The sequence below is a fragment of the Lathyrus oleraceus genome, chromosome 6, assembly GCF_024323335.1.
Source record: "Lathyrus oleraceus cultivar Zhongwan6 chromosome 6, CAAS_Psat_ZW6_1.0, whole genome shotgun sequence".
Classification (NCBI taxonomy): domain Eukaryota; kingdom Viridiplantae; phylum Streptophyta; class Magnoliopsida; order Fabales; family Fabaceae; genus Lathyrus; species Lathyrus oleraceus.
The window spans coordinates 115,089,395-115,105,078 of record NC_066584.1 but is presented as its reverse complement, the minus strand read 5'-3'; the positions used below and the strand labels follow the sequence as shown (position 1 = coordinate 115,105,078).

General features: G+C 35.0%; 1 long non-coding RNA gene across 1 annotated transcript; it reads right to left on the bottom strand.

Moving 5' to 3' along the window:
- Positions 1 to 12,409: 12,409 nt before the first annotated feature.
- Positions 12,410 to 13,482, bottom strand: LOC127092898 (uncharacterized). Its single transcript, XR_007792324.1, has 2 exons — positions 13,294 to 13,482; positions 12,410 to 12,696 (listed from the first exon to the last, which is right to left on the bottom strand). It is a non-coding gene; the product is annotated as an uncharacterized LOC127092898 (long non-coding RNA).
- Positions 13,483 to 15,684: the final 2,202 nt, after the last annotated feature.

The following is a 15,684-nucleotide window of genomic DNA, read 5'->3' as shown; positions in this document are numbered from 1 at the left end:
GTCCAGGTAAATACAAACTTTCCACAAAATATCTCAAATGCATTTTTCTAGGCTACTCGTGTATACAAAAGGGATATCGTTGTTTTGTCCTCAACTTCAACGATACATTGTTTCCTCCGGTGTTACATTCTTTGAAGGTTCCCTTTTTTTCTCTGCCTCGGTGTCACCTGATGAGATTTGTAATTAAGATGTTCAAGATATCCCTTATGTCATGCCCATACCCATTAAACCTCCATTACAGGTCTACCAGCAACGGGAACCCCATCCATTGGAAGTTAGAGATGATATTAATCCACCAGCACCACCTCCTACTCCAACTGTTCCTCCAGCTACGTCACCTGAACTTCACCTTCCAGTAGCATTACAAAAAGGTATTTGATCTCATAACCCAAATACTAAGTATGCTTGTGTTTTAAATTATGACCATCTATCTACTTCCTATATTTCTTTTGTGTCTTCTTTGGATTTTGTGTTTATTCCTAAGTCTGCAGGTGAAGCTATGACTGAGCCCAATTGGAGCCAGGTGATGGTGGAAGAAATGGATGCATTGCATTCAAATAACACTTGGGACAATGTCACTTTACCTTCTGGAAAAACTACAGTGTGATGTTGATGGGTTTATACAGTGAAAGTTTGACCAGATGGTCAGATTGATCGTTTCAAAGCTCGTTTAGTAGCCAAGAGATATGAACAAATATTTGGGCTTGATTATGGTGACATTTTTTCTCTAGTGGCCAAGATTAGTTCAGTTTGTCTCTTCCTTGCAATGGCTTCTATTAATCATTGGTCGTTTCATCAGTTGGACATTAAAAATACCTTTTTACACAAAGAATCGGAGGAGGAAGTGTATGTGGATCAACCTCTATTTTTTACGGTTCCTGGCAATTCAAGACTTGTTTATGTTGGTGTAAGCCCTAGAGGCCAATACTTTTGGTACTTGTATCGAATTATTTATTAAGAATAAAAGGCTTTTTCTTTATTATGTTTTTTTAATAAAGTCCCTAGAATAGCTAGTCCATTTAATGTATCAAGTGTGACTTAATCATGAGATCCCATTAAACATAAGGACATTATTCTTAAAGTATCTGAAGTCGAGCTTTATTGTGAAGTGAGATAACATTAAAGCATTAAGACAATTATGTACATAGACTGATGATCACATCTCATGGATCATGGATAAGGAGTTATCAAGTCTTAAACATGGGTATGAATATTAAGAGTAATATTTATACTGGATTGATCCGCTATGAGAATACTATATAGAATGTTATGCAAAGTGTCATAAGTTATTCTCATGGTGATAATGGTGTATACCACCCTTCGACCTGAAACCACTATGGACCCTAGATGTAGAGTTGAGTGCCTTATTGTTGATCAAACGTTTTCCGTAACTAGATGACCATAAAGACAGTTGATGGGTACTCCACGAAGCATGCTGAGGGACATGAGTGACCTAGGTGGAATTTGCCCATCCTGCGTAACATGATAAATGTCTACGGGCCCAATATTGAACTGGATAAGGATGACACGGTCTATGCCTTGTGTTAAATATAGACATAAGGGGGAAAAGGGTAATTGTACACATAAGTATTATCACAAAAGGATTTGTCAGATCATATGACATTTTCGTGTCTTGGATAGCAGTGATGTATTGCTAGATACCGCTCACTGTTTATTATGTTAAATACGTGATTTAAAATAATTACCAATGTCGCGAGAACCTACAGGGTCACACACAAAAGGACGGATTGATGAGAGATAAAGTAACTAAGGAACATCGTAAGGTATGGTGCACTTAAGTGAATTATAGAACATCGTAAGGTACGATGTACTTAAGTAGAATACGAAATATGGTAAGGTACCACACGCTTAAGTGATTTTGGCATATCATAAGATATGGGCCAAAATGCACTTAAGTGGGCTTTTTAGCTTGCAGCCCACACAAGTGGTTCTATAAATAGAACCCTTGTGCAAAAGCATTTGTGCAGTTGTAATTTCATTTCTCTCTCACACACACACTCAAAGCCTTCATTCATAGCAGCTAGCACTAAGATTGAAGGAATTCGTTCGTGTGGACTGAGTAGAGGCGTTGTCATCATTCAACGTTCGTGATCGCTCCGTAGATCTGCATCAAAGGTTTCAATCTCCATAAGAGGTAACGATTCTATCACTAATCACGCCCATTTGTAAGGATCACTAAAGGAGAAATTTTTAAATTCTGCTGCGTTTTGGATCGTTGTTCTCCTTCAGTTTATCGGCTTCATCGTTCTCTTTATGGGTTGAAACACTCTTCGCGTGCTTGGTTTGGTCGATTCAATTCTTCCTTGATATAGTTTATTATGACTAGATATGAAGTAGATCACTTTCCTTTCTTCCTTCATTCCTCCATTGGTTAGTGCATATTCCTTGTGGTCTATTTTGATAACATTGCTATCACTGGATATGATACAGTGGGTATCCAGCGAATCAAAACTCATCTTTTCAAAAACTTTCAAACAAAAGATTTGGGTCCACTCAGATACTTCTTAGGTATTGAAGTTGCTCAATCCTCATCAGGCATTGCAATTAACCAATGTAAATATGCATTAGACATCCTAACTGAAATTAGTATGATTGACTGTCATCCAATTGATACTCCTATGGATCCCAATGTTAAGCTTCTTCTGGGTCATAGGGAGTTGTTGAAAGACCCGAGAAGATATCAACGTTTAGTGGGTAAACTCAATTATCTTACCGTCACCAGACTGGATATTATTTTTACAGTGAGCATTGTGAGTCAGTTGAACGCTCTTTGTGATACTCATTGGAATGTAGTTATTCTGATTCTCTAATATATAAATAATGCACCAGGAAGAGGCCTATTATATGAAGATAAGGTTGATGCCCAAATCACGTGTTATTCATATGCAAACTGGGCAGGATCACCGTCGGATAGGAGATCCGCTTATAGATATTGTGTTCTTATTAGAGGAAATATGATCTCATGGAGGAGCAAGAAACAAAACACAGTTGCACTATCTAGTGTTGAAGTTGAATATTGTGCTATGGAAGCGACATCGAAGGCTTGCATAAATTAAGAATTTTATCTCAGAACTTAGGTTCGGAGACCTTCATGACACAAAACTGATATGTGACAATCAAGCGACATTTCACATTGCATCCAATTCGGTTTTCCATGAATGGACCAAGCATATAGAAATAGATTGTCAATATGTAAGAGACAAGGTACTGTCGGGAGAAATAACCACATAATTTGTCAAATATAAATATCAATTGGTTGATATGTTTACCAAGTCTCTCAAGGGTTCTCGAGTGAATTATATTTGTAACAAGCTCAGGCCATACATTATATACGATCCGGCTTGAGGGAGAGTGTTGAGAATATGTTAGCAATCAATTAGTATTGATTGATATTCAATTAGTCATAAGTGTAAATTATATTATTACCTATTGTGTATACCTCTTTTGCATATAAATATACAACATGTGTGATCATATTAGACACACAGTTATACAATTACAACAACCATATATCACCAATACAAAGCTCCAAAATTAATCACCATTTCCATAATGTTTCAATTCCATTACTACAAAATGTCACTCATTTTTCCCTTTCTTTTAAATTTTCAAATGAAAACTATAATTATTTTTATTTTATTAAAAAAATAATTTAAACCCAAAATAATATAATTTATCTTCGGTATTACACAAAAGTCAAAGAAAAGACCTCTGAACTCAAAAAATGACAAAAGGATAAAAAAAACGCCAGAAATCTTCCATACCGCACGAACCGCCGGCGATCGCCAGTTGTCCATTGGCCAGCCTATCGCCAAACTTCGAGCGTCACCGATTTTAGTTGGTTTTTCGATTTCCACGATTTTTGAACTTTTAGATTTATGTGATTTTCCGACTTTTTCGATTTCTATGATTTTTTCGACTATTCAAACCCGCCATGCAATTACGTACGAGAAAACAAACTTATGACAAAAAAAGGTGATTTATACAAAATAAAGTGATTTCTTACGAAAAAATGATTATTTATAGAAAAAGTGATTCTTTATAGCCAATTTTTGGTATTTTCCCAAAAAGAATATATTTCTATAATCAACAATGAATTATAGTATTACAACCATCAATTTCATCGTATAGTGACCAAAAGAGATTTTCCCAAATTCCATTTGGTCAACCAAATTTTTCATCAATTAACAAACAGTGACCAAATACTAATCCTATTTAGTCACAGATCGTAACAACGATCAATGTCAAAAACAACTCAACCATACTTATATAACATATATTATAATAACTTCAATATTATTAGCACCTCAGAGACAACACTATAGATCGATAACTAAAGGGGTTAAGCAAACCCCATTTGGACAAAATACAGAGATACATAAACGCAACAAAAACACAATCAGTAAAGAAAACAGGGTTAACATACCAAAATCCCTTGGTGGTGATGAGAGGGTAAGGGAATCCTTATCATCCTATTGCCTAAAAGCCACCTTACAGTAAGCAATCCTCCCTACCTTAATCGAAGTTTTTTCACAATATCTTGTCGCTCCTACTGCTCGCTTCCCAAAGTTCCACTTTTGTCTCTCAGATGCGCCGCTTCACCAATTTTGGATTTTTTCCTATTCTGACCTATCTATCACACTCATTTTAGAATGTATAGTCCCAAATCCCATTTGGCTACTTCATCTCCTACTTACTCTCACACCCTCAATATGACCGTGAAAGTTTTCAACGTTAAAATAATCAGTTTCTTTTTATTATTAAAAATCATCTCAATTAAATAATTATTTTAAAATAATTCAATTAAATAAATATTTTGATTAATAATTCTTTAATTAAAATCTATAATTAAATCCCAAAAAGTCTAATTATTTCTATTATTACTAAACATCTTAAAATTAACTAATTATCACTAATATTCAAATAAATTCTAATTTTTAAACTCTACGGTCTCAACTCAACTATTTTTTTAATTATTAAATTACTAAAATACCTATATAACACCCAAATTATTAAAAATAACACAATTAATCGAAATAAAGCATACCACACGCAACAAACAAATATCTTAATATTTAATTAAAATATTAAAATAAAATAGGGGTGTTATAACTCTCCCCCACTTAAAAAGATTTTCATCCTCGAAAATAACCCCAAGTATGATTCCTTCATTACACTCTCCAGCTCCCAAGTCATACTACCTCCAACAGACCCTCCCCAAACAACATTTACAAGAATGATCTCTTTGCCACATAGCTACTTTGCTTCCCTATCCTCAATCTGAATAGGTGATGTCTCAATAGTTAGATTATCCTGAACTTGCACATCATCCATTTGGATCACGTGGGACGGATCATGAACATACTTCCAGAGTTGTGACACATGGAAAACATCATGTAAGTTCGAGAGAGATTGGGGTAAAGCCACACGGTAGGCAAAAACTTCAATCCTCTGAGTAATCTGGTATGGTCCAATAAAGTAAGGAGTAAGCTTCTTAGACCTTAGGGCACTACCAACACTGATCACATAAGTGACTCTAAAAAAAACATGATCACCCTTTTGAAACTCAAGATCCTTCCTTCGCTTTGTCGTGATAACTCTTCTCCCTACTCTGAGATGCCTTCATCTTTTCTTGGATCATTGTAATTTTCTCAGTCATTTGCTGCACAATCTCAGGTCCAAGTACAACACTCTCTCCAAAATCATACCAGCATAAGGGGGTCCTACACCTCCTACCATACAAAGCCTCAAAAGGTGCCAAGCCAATACTAGAATGATAGTTGTTATTGCAAGTGAACTCAATAAGTGGTAGGTAACTATCCCAAGCATTGCCCGGCTCCAGAATACAAGACCTCAATAAATCCTCCAGAGACTGGATAATCCCCTTGGTCTGACCATCAGTATGTGGGTGATAGGCAGAACTATACCTCAGCCTAGTACTCAGAGCTTCCTATAAGCTCTCCAAAAATCTGGAAGTGAATCTTGTATCTATGTTGAAAACTATACTCGATAGAATACCATGCAACTTCATAATAGTACTAATGTATATCTCATCCAACCTCTACAATGAAAAACTGATCTTAATCGGTATAAAATGATATGATTTATCAGCCTATCAACAACCACCAAAATTGAATCACTTCCTCTCGAAGTATTCGGAAACCCAATCACAAAGTCCATTGAGATACTATCCCACTTCCATTCAGGCATATCCAACGGTTGCATCATACCAGACGGCTTTTGATACTCAATATTTGACTTCTGACAAGTCAAGAAAGCATAAACAAACTGATAAATATCGCGCTTCATACTCGGCCACCAAAACGTCTTTTTTAGATCTTGGTACATCTTAGTAGCCCCAGGATGAATACTCAAGCTACTTCTATGACTTTCCTTAAGAATCATATGCTTCAGTTCTGGCACATGAGGCACTCATACTCTATTCCAAAACTTCAACACACAATTCTTGTGAAGTGTAAAATCCTCATCTCCATCATGACCAACGGAGATAGTCGATCAACCAAGTTTATGTCGACCTTCGGACTTTCTCTAACATCATCGAGGAAACCACTAGTAAGCTTCAACATACCCAATCTCACACTACTAGGAGTCACCTTGCATATTAAGCTCATATCTCTGAATTTTTTTGAACAAGTCTAGTTCTCTCACCATCATAGTTGACATGTGCAATGATTTACAACTCAAAGCATCAACTACAACATTGTCTTTACCAGGATGGTAATTCATACCAAAGTCGTAGTCCTTCAATAACTCTAACCATCTCCTCTGCCTCATGTTAAACTCCTTCTAATAAAAAAGATATTTTAGGATTTTATGATCACTGAATACTTCGAACCTGGAACTATACAAGTAATGTATCCAAATCTTCAGTATAAAAACCATTGCCGCCAACTCTAAGTCATGTGTGGGATAGTTCTTCTCATCAACTCTCAACTACCGGGAAGCATAAGCCACAACTTTTCCATTCTACATAAGTACTCTGCCTAAACCCATCTAGGATGTGTCACAATATACTACAAATGGTTCCTTCACATCTGGTAAGGTTAAAACTGGTGCAGTGGTCAACCTCTTCTTTAGTTCTCTGAAACTTTCTTTGCACTGGATATTCCACACAAATGCTTGGCCCTTTCGGGTCAAAGGTAAGGCTAAACTGGAAAACCCTTGATGAATCTCTTGTAGTAACTGGCTAGTCCAAGCAAACTTATGATCTCAATAACTGTCTTTGGAGATTCCCACTGTAATATTTCATCTACTTTCGAAGGATCCATTAGTATACCACCACTGTAAATCACATAACCCATGAAACTAACTTCATGTAACCATAATTCACATTTGATAGCTTGGAAAACAATTTTTTCTCTTTCAGAACTTGAAGCATAATACGAAGATGCTATACATGATCCTCTTCTGACTTGGAATATATTAAGATGTCATCGATGAAAACCACAACAAACTTATCCAGGTAAGGATGGAAGGTTATGTTCATATAATTCATAAACACACCAGTGGCATTAGAAACTTCGAATGACATCACCAAGTATTCATAGTGACCGTACCGAGTTCTAAAAGCAGTCTTCTAAATATCTTCATCTTTCACCAGCTTGATCTCAAATCTATCTTGCTGAAAACACAAGCTCCAACTAATTGGTCCATAAGATCATCGATTCTGGGAAGAGGATATTTATTCTTAATAGTGACTTTGTTCAGTTGGCGATAGTTGATGCACAATCTCATATTGTCGTCCTTCTTCTAAACTAGTAACATTGGAGCTCCTCAAGGAGATACACTTGGTATAATAAATTTCTTCTCAATCAAGTCTTCTAATTGTTTCTTTAATTCATTCAATTCGGCTGGAGATATTCTTTAAGGTGCCATTGATACAGGTCTGGTGCCCGACATTTAATCAATAGAAAGCTCAACTTCTCTCTCTGGCGATAGATCAGTAATATCTTTTGGAAATATTTCTGGAAATTCTTTCACCACAGGTAGATCAACCATTGATGTCTTACTCCCTATTTGTAAAGAAGCAAACATCGCAAACACTTGGGCTTCATCTTTCAAGAATTCTATCATCTGAATGGTCGATAAGTATAAAAGATCCTTCTCTTCCACAAACTCAGGAAATAACACTGCCTTGGAATAATAGTTGATATACATACGGTTGAACTCTAGCCAATTCATCCCCAAAATAACATAAAGTTGAATCAATGATAAGCATACCGAGTCGATACCAAAGTCCCTACCATATACTGTAAGAGGGAAATTCAAACAAACCGAATAAGTAGCACCAACTCATTAGTTATAGTATCAATTATCATACCTCCACCCATAGGGGACACAATGTGTGAGTGTTATCCCATATTATGAGTTTTTGAGTGATGTCAAAGTTTGTGATAGAAATGTAGTTGGAAATTATTTCAAAAAAATCTCTAGCATGGCATATCATTAAAATAACAATTGAGAATATTTTTTGCATCATTAAAATATCATTTTTGCATATTTTGATGTTTTAGATCAACGCATGAGTTGGTGTATCGATACATGTCTAAATTTTGTTTCTAAAATTCAATTTTGGTTCAGCATGTATCGACTCATACGGTGATGTATCGATACATGTATAATTTTTTTCTCAAAAATCAATTTTCCTTCATCATTTATCGACCCATTGATGGTTGTATCGATACATGGCCTTTCAACCTTTCTGTTTGGTGTTTTCTGCCAAACATGTATCGACCCATTTACTCATGTATCGACTCATGCTGTATTAAAATTGTGAAAAATTGTTTTTCAACCCAGTATGGATCGACCCATACCCTATGTATCGATACATGGCCTGTCAACCTTTATGTTTGGTGTTTTCTACCAAATATGTATCGACCCATTTACTCATGTATCGATTCATGCTATATTAAAATTGTGAAAAATTGTTTTTCATCCCAGTATGGATCGACCTATACCCTACGTATCGATACATCATGATACATTCATTCTAGAAAATGTTTTTATTACCAAATGTAACGACCCATTAGGTCGTGTATCGACTCATGAGTCCATTTTTACACATGTATCGGCTCATGCATCGCATGTATCGACTCATCCAACTAAAACTTTCTGCTATTTTCTGGTATAAGTAGTAAAACATTATTCTTTTTGTAGAACACATGAAAACATTTTGAGAGCATTTTTTTTGTGAGAAAGAAACCTGAAAGATACTTTGTCTTCATCATCTTCTCGATCATCTTTTCACATACAATCACATTGAAACATAATAATCATTGTGCATTGCATCAAGAGATCTTTGAGATAACGTTCAGCTGTAGGATTTGTAATCGAAGTTGGGTTAAAGGGATACAAAGGGGGTTTCTCTAAAAACCCGGAAGGTTTTCCATCAAGAAAGGATCGTTTCTTGGAGGTTTTCATCAAAGTCAAGTGGACCGAATTCAGCAGTAGCGCAGGGGTTTGGAAATCTGGGAGATTTCGCAAACAAGTAGTGGAGCGGAGGATTGATCGTTGATTTTGAGGTTCAAGACTTGATCGGATCGGATCAAGCGGGGTTAAGACAAAATCAACATAATCGGTGGGATTGGTGTTCGTTATTTGTGATGTAACCTTGTAAACAGTTGCAACATTATTGGAAATAAGATCTTAATTTCGATTTCGAAATTAAGGGGAGACGTACCCACACGCGAGGACGATGGTGGGGAACTTCCTTACCAAACTCTCTGTATAATTTTCTATCCTTAATCTCTTTACTTTTTCAGCAAGTTTATCATTCAATTGTGGTGTTAACTTTTCTGTTAAATGATCCTACATTGGCAAAATATTTTTGCATAATTGAAAAACAGTTTTAGTGTTTTTATTCGAGAAAATTGATTTGACAACTCCATTGACAATAAGGATCATTAAACATTACACACCAACTGTTTGATAAAAGTGTTCTTCTTGTTTTTGTTCATTGGAATATAGTGTTGGGTGTGAATTTCATTAAAACGATTATCCAAGTGTGTTTATTTGTTATCGGCATACTGTTATCCATCGGTTTATCGCATGTCCGGTTTTCTAGTATTTGGTTCAGAATAGACGGAAGTCAATTCGGGACTGCGCTTTTCCACTAGCCTTTAAAAATCAATTAAAAGTTTTAAAATCCATGATTTCTCTGTGGTGATCTATTCACCCCTTCTCGATCACCTGCCACACTGTCTAACACAATGAGATTTAATCTCTTCACACAATCAGTAGATATAAAAGAATGAGTAACACCCATATCAATAATAGTAATCAAAGGAATACCGTTAATAAATCATGTACCTTAGATAAAGTTATTGGACTTCGAGGCCTCTGCACCACTGAGAGTAAAAATGTTTCCTCCAGCTTTGACATTCTGCGTCTTCTTAGGTTTCTGGCAGTTGGTACTGATGTGACCAATCTCTCCATAGTTATAGCAAATCACTACATCACTCATACACTCATTAGCCTTATGCTCAGCTTTCCCACATTTGTAACATGTCACCGTAATACACTATGAAATGTGATGGCGAAGAACACCACATTTGAAGCACTTTATCGGATTAGAAGCACCTCCTTCACTTTGACTCTTCCCACCATTATTCTTCTGATGGAAACTTTGTTTACCTTTACCATTAGAAATAACATAAGGCTTCCCGTGAATTTGATTACCATTTATCTTGTCAATAGCACTCTTGTAATGGGAGGATCTAGCACGAATGTCTTCATCATAGATATGACACTTGTTAACTAACACGGAGAACTGACGAATTTCCTGATACCTATTGAATTGCTTAATCTCTATGCGCAGTTCATTCTCAAACTTTATACACTTAGACATTTCAGCCTTTGCCCCATTACAGTGAGGGCATAACCTAAACAATTCCTTAAACTTTACAGCATAGTCTTCTACAATCATATTTCCTTACTTAAGTTCAAGGAGTCCCACCTCTTTCTTTCCATGAACATCATCCGGGAAATATTTTTCCAATGATGCTCCTCTAAAAACAACATTTTCCCACCAATATTATGCTTCTTCGAACAACATATAAGCACAACAAAGAATCTTCTGAGCATATGCACATGCCATCACTCGGAAGATTTTCTCGATCTTCTGTAACCAAACTTATGCACCTTCTAGATCATGCCTTCCCTAGAAGGTTGGTGGCTTGTTCCTCAGAAGCGTTTCCAGTCCACGGGATCCAACATCTTCAACCTATGGATTTTGCTGAGCTTGCAACACTTGAGGAAAGGCTGTCAAGGCATCAACAATAGCACAATCATTTCTTCCAACCATTCTTTTGTATATTAACAAACAACTGTTAGAATAAACATTGTATCGACTGTGTTCACACACATGTCGTACACTAGGAATAATTAAATCACAAAAACCCGGCCAGACTGACTGACCTGCTTTGATACCACTATGTAGCACCCTAAACCCCAGACTTTATTTTTATGATAAAACCCATACATAGGATGTTACTTCACCAAAAACTCTCATACATAAACATGCAATTCAATAATTCAGATCAGAAGATAAATGAAAACATGTCATAAGTCTAAATAAAAACAATTCTGAAAAACTCCATACAAGAGAGTTACATCTCAAAACATAAAATACAAATGCCCAAAACCCCGATGTTACAAACCAGATCATTTGTTCGACTAAATAAGGAAAAATAATAAATGCTAAGAGAACGTTGAATCTATCTCACAAACATCACATTTATCACCCATGTTGATTACATGTACAACAATGCACAAAGCTAATCCAACCAAATAAGTCAGGGGTGAGAATACACTTACAAGTAATAACGGTGAAATTTAGCAACAAGATGATAAACGAATACAAAAGTAAGATTAATACACAAATACATTCACCAATATAAACACATATACCATTCTCAACATATGCAATGGTATAATGCACCAACTCCATCACATATATGATGTGGTACCAAGTTTTTATGGATATTAGAGGTATGTTACTGATTTCTTCCACGGTCTCCAGTCCCTCACCTAAATCTACGATCCCCGCCAAATAGATATGAAACCCGCCTCTAGTTTCTCAACTAGACCAACGACCCCACCAAATGATTCAGAGGCCACCAAATGGAGCGAGGCCCCACCTAACTTTAATGTATATGCATGCATGAAAGTGCTAGTAGTCAAACAATATAGCTCGCTCAAACAAATATAATTTACCCAAGGTTATTTAACCAATTATTAACTAAAACTAGGTTCCGAGTACAAACCATATATGACCATTCAATTCCATTACTTCAAAATGTCACCCATTCTTCTCTTTCTGTTATATTTTAAATGAAAACTATAATTATTTTTATTTTATTCAAAAAAATAACGTAAACCCAAAATAATATAATTCATCTTCGGTATTACACAAATGTCAAAGAAAAGACCTTAGAACTCGAAAAATGACAAAACTATCGAAAAACGCCCAAAATTTCCCAGGTCGCCTGAACGGTTGTCAATCGCCAGACGTTCTCCTGCCACCGGCCAACCTTTGATTGTCGCTGATTTTTGCAATTTCTCGATTTCTGCCATTTTCTGACTTTTCAATTTCTGCGATGTTCAGACTTTTCAATTTCCATAATTTTTTCGAATTTTCGATTCCACCATGCAATTCTGTATGAGAAAAATAAATTTCTAATAAAAAATATGATTTTTACAAAAATAGTGATTTCTTATGGAAAAAGTTATTTATTTACAGAAAAGTGATTCTTTACAGCCAAATTTGGTATTTTTCAGAAAATGAACATTTTTCTATAATTAACAAGTTACAGTACTACAATCACCAATTTTATCGTACGGTGACCAAAAGGTATTTTTCCCAAATCTCATTTGGTCACACAAATTTTTCATCGATAAACTTATCGATCAACAAACAATGACCAAATGAGACTAATCTCATTTGGTCACAGGTCGTACCAACGATCAATGCCAATAATAACTCAACTATATATATATATATATATATATATTATAACAACTTCAATATTGTTAACACTTCAGAGACAACACTATAGATCGATAACCAAAGGGGTTAAGCAAACCCCATTTCGGCAAAATACATAGATACATAAACATAGCAAAAACATGATCCGTAAAGAAAACATGGCTAACATACCAAAATACATTGGCGCTGATGAGAGGGTAAGGGGACCCTCATCACCCTGCTTCCTAAAAGTCACCTTACAATAAGCAATCCCCCCCAACAATTACCTTAATCGAAGCTTTTTCACAAAACCTTGTTGCTCTTACAGCTCCCTTCCCAAAGTTCAACTTTCGTCTCTCAGATGCGCCGCTTCACCAATTTTAAGATTTTTCCTGTTCTGACCTAGCTATCACACTCACTTTAGAATTTATAGTCTCAAATCTCATTTGGATACTTCACCTCCTACTTACTCTCACACCCCAATATTACCGTCAAAGTTTCCAATGTTAAAAAAATCAGTTTCTTTTTGTTATTAAAAATCATCTCAAATAAATAATTATTTTAAAATAATCCAATTAAATAATTATTTAATTAAAATATATAATTAAATCCCAAAAACTCTAACTATTTCATTACTATTAAATATCTTTAAATTAACAAATTATCCCTAATACTCAAATAAGTTATAATTTTTAAACTCTATGCTCTTAACTCAACTGTTTCGGTAATTATTAAATTATCAAAATACCATTATAACACCAAAATCATTCAAAATAACACAATTGATCAAAATAAATCATACCACGCAACAAACAAATATCCTATTATTTAATTAAAATATTAAAATGAAATAAGGACGTTACATTGGGTACTATCGTGATCATGATACTATATCATTCGTCCACAATGAAAGCATCGCGGTTGTAAAAAATTTAGTGGCAAAAACTTATTTTTTTTTCTTTTTTTCTCTTATTTTTTCTAAGTCCCAACTTTCTTCACCTTTTTCAATTTTGCTCACTTCTTCATCATTTTAGTTTGGCTTTCGCATAAAATTCCACCGAATTGGTGAAAAATACTCGCAAATATTACGTAATGACTGAGTGTCATCACAACCCCAAGCTTACTATGTTGCTTGTCCATAAGTAACTTATCTGTAAACTGAAAATTTCATCAAAAATAAAATGCTTATACTTAGCAATGAACATCACCTTTCTATCCTTTCTGATTAACACGTATGTTTCCCGCTTCAATCCAAAAAAATTGAAAAGTTCTTTTAACATCACAAGTACTCAACATGTCTTTCATCTCACCTTTGTTCACTCAATCGACAAGTTAACCACACAATCAATGCACAAAAGCATTTAACCATAAGTTTGCAAAATTCCAACAAAGTCAATCAAAGTCATATTTTAAGACACACTTTTGAGGTCTTTTTAAGGTCGTAATGTGGCTTATGTCAGGGTAGGATATTTTGGGATAGTAAACTTAAATCTTTGGAGTTAGGTACCTAATTTTCTTTATGTTACCTGGTTCTTTCCATATCAAACTTTTGCCTAGTCAATCAGTACTAGAGAATGCATTTTGTTGGTCTTATTCATCTTTCTTTTCTTTTCACCCAATTTTTTTAAGAATTCATTTTAACTTCTTATTTTCTTTATTTCTCTTTTCTTTTTCTTTATTTTGACCATTATTTTCTCTAGTACCCCAATCCCAAACTTAAACGATGCTAACTTCGAAGAGCAACCCCAAAAACTAATTCTTTTGTAAAAGATAAGGAAACTAAACTTTTTACCTAACTCCAAAGAGAGTGGAAACATTAAGTCTTTCAATTCAAATGGATATATAGCAGGCTATGTCACCGAAAGAAAGGGTTCCGACTCAAATTGGGTAAGAAAAAAATATAAACATTTAAATCATGATAGTTTTAAAAGGCTCGGAGTTTCCACAAACAAGTGCCCTAGTGTGTATTTATCAGACCAATAGACTAGGCACAAACAAAGCAAATTATAGAAAATAACAATTGTATAGATACTTCCATAAGAAGTAAAAGTAAATAGTGGAAATTTTTTCTCAAACCTTACTAGATGAGGTATCTGAAGATTGAGTGCAAGATAGTTGTCTTTCCATTTTTTTATCAAATGTCAATATGTAATGGGAACTTCTATGTTGGTCAACTTTTTTTGCTCATTCTTTCCTGGTGACATTTTTTTGTAATGTCACTGGTAAGGTAGCAAATCATATATGAAAGAAAGAACAACAACAAACTTGTTCATAAATTAAAACATAGAGAAGTAATACAAAATGGGAAGATTATTCTAAGAACCTAACTAATACTCTTGATTGGATCAAAGTACAATAAGGGAAATAAAACAAAATCTAAAAATCTAAAAATCTGAAACTTCTAATTCATATGTTGTCAGGGTTGAAGTAGTAGTGCACATCATCCATGGCATTCCAGAATTGTTGGTTTTGTTGGTCCACGTAGTCCTCATTTGAGATCTTCGGTGCTCTAAAGCTTGGTTTTTCTCTCTAAAGTATGTCTTCATTTCTTATGCAGTTGAAAAACTCTCTCTTAAGTTCTGAACTAGCATATGGTCTCGGTGCTCTTGATAAAAATCCTAAAAACTCGGTCCAAATCTTGGTTGTTTGGCATAGAAGTTAGGTGAAATTCCAGTGTC